Below are 7179 nucleotides of genomic sequence, written 5' to 3'. Positions count from 1 at the left end.
TATATATACATAATAAACAAAGAGATTGGAATAGTAAATGATGACTAGCTGCTATTTTAAAAATTAAGAAAAAAAAAGAAAAAAAAAAAGGAGACAAATGGTCACCCGAAAACATAATAGACCCCTAAGTTCGTTTTATTGTACTAAACCAATCAGCCGGTGTTACCAATCACCGATCCAGATCCCCTTACTTGGAATGCCTCCATCGATATCTTCCCTCCGCGTCTGCAAAGGATGCGATCATCTTCTCTCATGGCGTCTGCAAGCATGCGATGCAAAGGTAGAGAATTAAGGAGGATTAGAACATAGGAATTGGGAATTGGATTACCGTAAGAAAAGGCCGAGATTTCAAAGAGAAGGTAGGAACTCTATTCTTTATTATTCCTTTTGTTAATTTTTATATTAATTTATAGATATTAGGTGAAATAGTTACATACTCTTGTTTTTTTGTGTGGAATTTTCAGATGCTAGACTTTTTTGTTTTCCAGATGTGCATGGGGTTTATTGGAGAACTCCACGTCCGTCATTTGTTTCTATTCCTACAGAAAGGAACTTTTTTGTTTAACTTCTGGATTTGAGTTCTGAGAATTTGTGATCCATCTTTTTGGAAATACATTAATTAGTCCAACAAGAATTGACTAATAGAGTGATCAGGATTTTCGAAAGTTGTCAGTTTGTGGTATTCTAGGAATAAAAAAAAAAATACCATCAGTGATACAATTTGATTACTTTGATTGTCAAAACTCAAACCAGAATGGGCCTTCAAGTTATAAGATGTAGATGATAGTATCGAAAAAAGAAATAAGGTAGGAAGGCTTTTTGCAATGAGGAGGCATGAAGCATAGTTTCCAGGACTCCTTGAACTGCACCATTGCGCTAATTTGGCCTCATGGAGTGTTCATCAGAACAAGGCCCATGTAATTACTCTGCACGACAGCTCTGATAGCACTATTTATGAGTCAAGTGGAAGCACATAAGTGGTGTGGAATTTGTATTGTGGACACAGCCCTTTACTGAGTTGCCTTTACATTGTTACTTTGATGATAACTAAGCTCCAAGGAAATAAGGCACTTGTAGAACAACCTAAATAATAGCATTTTTTTATATGCATATCTGACTTCCTGACTTGGCCTTGCCCTGACTCCTGAACTACCTCTTGATTTGAAATCTGGAGTAACATTCCACTTAATGTGGGCATCTCGGTTCAATTTCAGGTATATCATTTTTGTGCTCAACACTGCCAAAACTTTTTTTCCACCATCTGGCACCAGAAAGTACGCAGCAGAAGGAAGATATCAATGCTAATCTGAATTGAGCCAAAAGTTCCATTAGTCATGTGTTCCCCATGGTTACAAGACATCCTAATATTATTTGGACACGGTGTTGCTCATCAGATCTTTAGTTTACTGAACTATTTGGATTAGTTTATAAGTTTGTAGTCACCTTTTATCCTAGAATCCATCTAAAATTTTAAATTACTATTTCATGCTTAGTCCCTGCTATCTACTTATGCAAGAAGATATTAGACAATTTTACAACTTTACCCATTTCGTTTTGTGTGCTAGTGAAGTTATGTTGAAAGTTCTTATAAGCTCGATGTGTTTCTTTTTTTTTTTTTCTGAATGATAGGATGCTCAGACATTCTGTTTCCTTTTTCATTTGATGATGACATCTTTGCCTCTGCTTGGTAGTTATGAAGCCTGTCTTTTGGATGTTAATCAATTATTTGTTGCTTGAAGGACCTATTATTCTCTTCTATTTCCCTAGAAAGCTTAGCTTTCCCCAGAGCAACATATGCAGAGTGTCCTTTACCTCTGTTCACTGCATAATATCTGCATAATAACAATATGCATTTTACAGGAGATCGTTTATCTATCCAATAAATTAGTGTTGGGGTTTTGGAGTTAGACTGCACTACGGAGTACAGAATCTATTGACCACAAGCATAAAACTGGGTCTCTTGGCCAAAGTATATTTGATATATAATTATTGCAAACACCTCATTTCTGCAGGTAGTCGCATTAAGCTGTTAACATTTGACAGTTATCATGTTCTTATATGATTGCTCGATCTGTATATAATAATAGTGTCACCAAAGACTATATAGTAAATTCACTTATGCTGATTTTTTACTTCTCGCCTGTTTCTCTGTATCTCGTAGAAAGCAACATAAAGAATCTGAAGAGAGACAGATCATGAGATAGTTGCCGCGGTACATTGTGGATCTGGCAGAGCCTCTTTTATGGTACGAAAACAATGATAGGAAGGTGGCCGTGGTATCAAGAACTGTGTACCGGCCAATCTCATGAGGACCAGTATCTAGATTATGTTCCATTCCTCCTACACTACTTGCTCTAACTCATGCTTCATCCTACATTTCAACTACAACAAACCTGTCGGCCCAGAAGTACAGGATCATGGATGCAAAGATTATATTCTATTTCTCATTTGTCTAGTCTTGATCTTGTCTTGATGATCTTTATTAATTAAATTCTTGAAGAGACAGTAAGGAGAGATAGAGAGAGATTGGTATGAAAGAAATCAGCATAAAATTTTGCAGCCTTTTGTTCCTTGATTTGTTTCGGTTAGCTTCCTTTTGTACTTTTGGCCATTGTAAAGAGTGAAGGCTCACTACCAACTATGAAGGACAGCATCAAGATTGTAATTTACTGTTTGTCGATGTTTCCATTTTGTATTGTAGCAATCATATCAATTGCTTGTTGGGCCCAATTCTGTGAATTTGAAAACTAATTTTGTCGCTTGTGCTTTGAAGAAAATTAGTTACTTTATACTGTCATGTTTGATAGAAGCACTTATTCCTTCTTTAGACAGGTATAAGGCATGCTAATCTTTGGAGCTCACATATGATTTATCCTTCGAGGCAATTATTAAATCCTCCCTAAGAGGAATATAGTAGTCTTCGAAACGTACCGGGAACTTATTCTGATCAAAAGCAAGCTATCAGAGAAGAAGAAGCTTGTGCAACTTGGCTTCCTTTACAAGTCAATAATGAAGCTGGTGTTGGTGGAAAATGATTCGTTGCTTTCCTTATCGTAGGAATCTCCTGCAGTCCGGTTTACTTGGTGGTACGTGATTGGCTGCTACTCACTCTCACAGCAAAATACATTTTTGACTGCCTATCTTAAGAAGCTATATAACTCGGAGGATTCGATCAAATCTCTTTCTCAGAAACTAACGACCCTCTAATTTGGAAGATGACACGTTTGTCGCCTGGTAGCTCATTTTACCGCAATCTTCTTTCCTATGCAAAGCGATCTTCTTTCGCTTCCTTTCTTTTCACTACTACAACTTTAGTTAAGACAAGTCGAGATCGATGGGAAACGGCCAAATCTAAGTGTCACCTCAACTGGATGTTGCTTTGGAATATTTCCAATAGATTCCTGAGCTCTGAGCTCATGCACATGTCGAACGAAGCCCACTTGGCTCCTTCTTTTCTTTCTGACTACTACACATCACATTATTATCCCCAAAAAAGTTCGTAGGACAAGGATCGAAACAAAGAATAAGAACAAGAAGCAAGTGGATTCAGTACGTACGTCCTCTTCCTCTAGCTGCTGCAAACCTCATGCCTTTTTTTTTCCTTTTCTTTTCTTTTCTTTTAAAAAATATAGTTTTTACCATGCAACGCGGTCGATCGGAAACTCTCATGTTGGTGAAGAAAGGGATGGAAGAGGAAACCAACTGGACCCATTTCCCACTACCTCTCTCTTTCTCTCTCCCTCTAGATCTACGTACATGGACATATGAAATCCCAAAACACGTAAATATGGGTAAATCTGTGTGCATGCATGCTTTTCCTTAATTCAACAACATTTGATTCTTGCTTACAATCATGGAGTGCGATGTATCGATTGCCAAGTTGTTTTCTTTTGGAAATAGCCTTCCCGTTAATACGTGTATATATATATATATAGAGAGAGAGAGAGAGAGAGATGTCCATTAGTGTTTCTGTGTACGTTTTGTGGAGTATCGAGCGTTTTGTGGAGTAGCAGCAGCTTCATGCAAAAATCGCAGTCATGGAATACAAATTCCAGTTGGCTTCTGTTGTTTAGCACCGGTTCATTTCATCGAGCCAAGTGTAGACTGCGTTGAGATAGTGATCTTGCAATAATGAGGATAAAATCACGTCCTTTTTCATCCACTATTGCCAATTTATTACAAATCCTACGTACGATAAAAAGGGCACTAGGGGTAGTTAAAAAAGAAAGAAAAAAAAAAGAACGTGGCTTAGTGGACCTCGTTAAACCGCCGTAGAGGCAGCATCCATGACCCATGAGACGAACCCGCCTCAGAATAGGCCCACAGAGCGGGGCCCACCGGTAATTCTTTGGGGGGTGGGGGGGCCCGCAGTAAAGGAAGAGGAACCCGACAAAGCCTCGAAGACAGCAAGGGGCCGAAGTAACGGGGGGAGGACCAATGGCATTTCCCTGGTGGAGCCCAGTAAGGGCTAGGGGTCCACGTGGCAGCACTGGTTACCAGTTAGAAGCTTCAAACGTGTGCACCCCTGGCGCACCGCAGCGGGGCGGTGCAAGTTAGGGCGTCGGCGGCCCATACATATTCACGTGGGCCCACGTGATTAGAAATGTTGGGGACTTCCGACCGGCAGCATCTATTTGATTGATGGGCCCATAAATGGGCCAGTTAGTCAGAGGCCTATATAATGCACTTCTTCTTCTTTCTTCTTCTCCTTTTCCTTTTCCTTTTCCTTTTTATAATCCTTCTTTTTAGCATTCGAGCTCTCCCGAAGAGCAGAAACTTTCTTTCAGCAATGGAAAAAATAAAAAGAATTTGGAAAGGGCTTATTTGGTTGGTTTCTCCCTAAATTTCCTTGTACAGTTATTTATTTAACAGATAATGGCATTAAGAACTTATGAATTATCACCCATTTTCATATGCACCTCTCCTCCTCCTCTTCTTCTTCTTCTTCTTCTTCTTCTTTTTAATATCTACATATTGACCCCCTAATTTATAAGAAAACATCTCACCCTTGTGAGAGTGTTAACTAAAAACATCAAATAATTATTCTACTCTCCTCCACTTTCTTATTTTCTTTTCCTCTAAAATTAGAGTAGAATGGTCCCTAGAAAGTCTAACAATATTAATTACCTGATATTCACATATCATTAAAAAGAATTTAACATGTAACTAACAAGAAGAGAACTGAGGAGGTTTTTTATAATTAAAAGAGGATCAATGTATCATTTAAAAAAAAGTGTTTATGTGAAAATAGTCAACAAGCCAGCAATTCAAAGATCTGGGTATAATATCATTTTATGTAATTTACGTTTTCTATCTATATACCCTTAAAAAAAATTATTTGTTTATATGTTCATCAAGAGTTAATTTTTGTATGTTTAAGCCCCAATTATTTAATAGAAAAGATAAAGATGCCCTTAACTAAAAGATGTATGAAAACTAGAAATTGTAAATATTTAATTTTTTTTTTAAATTTTAGTTAACTCCAGGCAGTGAACTATTTCCTTTTTAAATTTAGGAGTGATATAAGCGAACTAATTTTTAATTGGATCATATCTCAACATATGGACAGCACAATTTGTAAAAATCTATCAAGAGCAGTGCATGGAAAAAGGAAAAGCAAATTAAAATGTTGAAGAATTTTAACTTCCAACCCTCAACAATTCATTAGACACCAACTTTAATTTTGTTTAAGTATTCTAAATTACTCTTTTCTCTCTCTCTCTCTCTCTTTTTTTTTCTTTTCTCTTTCACTTATTCACTTTAGCTCCTTCTTTCTAAATTCTGACCATATGATACTTAAACATTCTTCTCTATGAGAATTTTTTTTTTGCCGCTGACTCAATTAGCTTGAACAGTACTGCATCCCTCGTTGATCTAGACAACATTCTTTATGCCATTTTTCAGATATATGCTTAGCTCATCAAAGATCGATCTACAGAAGACTCGACGGTCGAGTCGATAGTGGAGGTTGGTGAGTACGTTGATAGATTTTTCCTGACAAGGTAGTTAAAAAATAGTAGTAGTTACTGACAGAGCTTCGGAACTTAGTTCGTTAATTTAGACAGATTGGGTAAGAGGTTAAAGGGTTCCAAGAACTAATGAAACTTTCGAAGAATAAAAATATGGAAATATTTCCTCTCCTTTTCTGCTGAAATTTCTGTTTGAAGGTCAAAAGTATATGTGGAGGTATTTGTTGCAAGTAGTTGAATAAAATAAGGAAATATTGCTTGCAAGTGTTTTTAAGATAGTGATCATGAACTCAAAGATCATGCAATACTAATTTGTTTGTGTAATTAAACCTCATTGATTTCATGTTAGGCTACTTAATATATGAAGCTATCCTGTAACAAACTAATAATACGGACAAAACATTAGAATCATTAAGATATATATGCATAGGAGTATATATATATATATATATATAGAGAGAGAGAGAGAGAGAGAGAGAGAGAGAGAGAGAGAGAGAGAGAGAGAGATACACACACATAGGCACAAAATTTACCTCTGTTACATTTAGTTCTACTATTTATTTTTCTACCATTTTGCTCTTTAAATAGTGAGGTAGTAGGCTTCCATGGCCCCTCCTGGAGCCCCCTTTCCTATCTTTTTTTTTTCTCCATATGAAACTTTCTATGCATGAGAAGCCACCTAGTCCTCTCCCACTGCTTAGCTATTTTCACAACTTAAAGCCTAAGGAACTCTCTCTCTCTCTCTCTCTCCCTCTCTTTCTCTCTCTCTCTCACTCTCAAACATTCTAACAACTTCCAAGGAAATTCTACTACTATAGAGGAAAGAAGCTTAAATTCTTGTTCCCTCTGCAACTCCTTAAGTGGATGTGATCCTTCACCATATCTCTCCAAGAGCCCAACAACCTTTTTTGGCAAGAAAAAGAGAACAAGTCCAACAAAGGAAAAGAGGAAAAGAGAAGAAATTAAGCCGCCACCATGGTTTTCCCTTCTGTTCCTGTCTACTTAGATCCACCTAACTGGAACCAGGTAATTTAATTATTCTCACCTTCCGCTACTTTCTCCCCAAGATCTCCTCTTGAATAAATACACCAGTAGCATAATTTTTTCTTCTTTTTTCCTTTTTTGTTTTACTTATGATAGCTACAAGCTACTCATCATCATCATGGAGGAGGAGGAGGAGGAGGAGGAGGAGGAGGAGGAGGAGGAGGAG

General features: G+C 37.3%; 1 long non-coding RNA gene across 1 annotated transcript; it reads left to right on the top strand.

The window, feature by feature from the left end:
* Positions 1 to 2720, top strand: LOC140776452 (uncharacterized). The gene is made up of 3 exons (XR_012106888.1): positions 1 to 359; positions 1215 to 2012; positions 2162 to 2720. It is a non-coding gene; the product is annotated as an uncharacterized lncRNA (long non-coding RNA).
* Positions 2721 to 7179: the final 4459 nt, after the last annotated feature.

Source organism: Typha angustifolia, chromosome 14 (genome assembly GCF_048772165.1).
Source record: "Typha angustifolia cultivar Huaian chromosome 14, ASM4877216v1, whole genome shotgun sequence".
In the NCBI taxonomy this organism is placed as follows: domain Eukaryota; kingdom Viridiplantae; phylum Streptophyta; class Magnoliopsida; order Poales; family Typhaceae; genus Typha; species Typha angustifolia.
The sequence above is the reverse complement of the archived record's forward strand: the minus strand, read 5'-3'. Positions and strand labels throughout refer to the sequence as shown.